This window comes from Microtus ochrogaster (genome assembly GCF_000317375.1).
Source record: "Microtus ochrogaster isolate Prairie Vole_2 chromosome 6 unlocalized genomic scaffold, MicOch1.0 chr6_random_2, whole genome shotgun sequence".
Classification (NCBI taxonomy): Eukaryota; Metazoa; Chordata; class Mammalia; order Rodentia; family Cricetidae; genus Microtus; species Microtus ochrogaster.
Window position 1 is genome coordinate 13,896,616 of NW_004949095.1, and position 1,215 is coordinate 13,897,830.

Here is a 1,215-nt window from a genome sequence, read left to right on the forward strand (position 1 = left end):
GTTGATCTTTTCTGTGTATCTCTATGTAACTTGTTGATCTTTTCTGTGTATCTCTATGTAACTTGTTGATCTTTTCTGTGTATCTCTATGTAACTCTATGATTCCTTTGCCTGGATTTCAGCTCTGTAACTGAGCCTCAATTGTTCTAATTTTGGTTTAAAATATAATTGTGGAGTCCAGCAGTCCATGCACTTACCCCGTCTCTTGTATTCTCATGATTTCATCCTCACAGCATCTTGAGAATGGGATTTGATGGACCAGAACTCTGAGTTAGGGTGTAGCACGGTGGTACAGTGTGTTCTTGTAGTGCTGGGATTGACCCCTAGCACAATAAATTAAAGAAGAAAAGAAAGAAGAAAGGGAGGGATGGAGAGATGATGGACTGAGAAAAGAAGGGGTGAGGAAGGCAGAGCTGATACACTGAGAGAAGGAGGAGGGGAGGAAAAGAGGGAGGGAGGAGGGAAGGGGAGGAGGGAGGAAGAACCAGAGGCTCTGAAGCTCAGAGGCTCACAGGGTTCTGGTGACCAGCACAAGTGAAGACAACTATGATTCTGACTCAGGTTTGAAACACGGGGTTGTCCTTTCCTCCTTTCCTTCATGGGAGCTCAGTTTCCTTTTTTTTTTTTTTTTGGCAGGGGGGGACATGTCTCTTATTTCTTGTTAAACACTCCGGTGAACTACTTAGAATATCTTTCAAAAATAGTTTCACGAATGCAAATCAGCCTTCTCTTTTCAAGTTGCTGATATTTCCAGCCTTTGCCCTCAGCCTGACACTGGGCTCCCCTGCACAGCCTTTGAGTTTGGCAGCTGGAGCACACTGGTTTGCTTGTGATCGTGGGAGAATTTGGAAGTGGAAGGTTTCCTAATTGTTCAGGTCCTCAGTTCCTCTGACCCCCACAATTATCTCTCTGAGTAATTACTTTGTGCTTTTTGATAGAGGGAGACAAAAACCAATTTGAAATAAGCTATTTGCGTAAATGGTGGGATTTTTTTAGAAGTTTATTTTTAACATTTTTTTTGAAAAAGAACACTTCTGAAAAGACCATCTCAAACTATAGCCTATGTTTAATCAAACAGAAAAGTTATCCAACAAGATTGTAGTTTTTAAAAAAACATGCCAAATGAAGGTTCTATGGTGATATGCAAAATATTCATCAGTATGGCTATAGGATAGGATCATTTCAGGTTCCCTATCCTCAGCTGCCCCAGGAACTA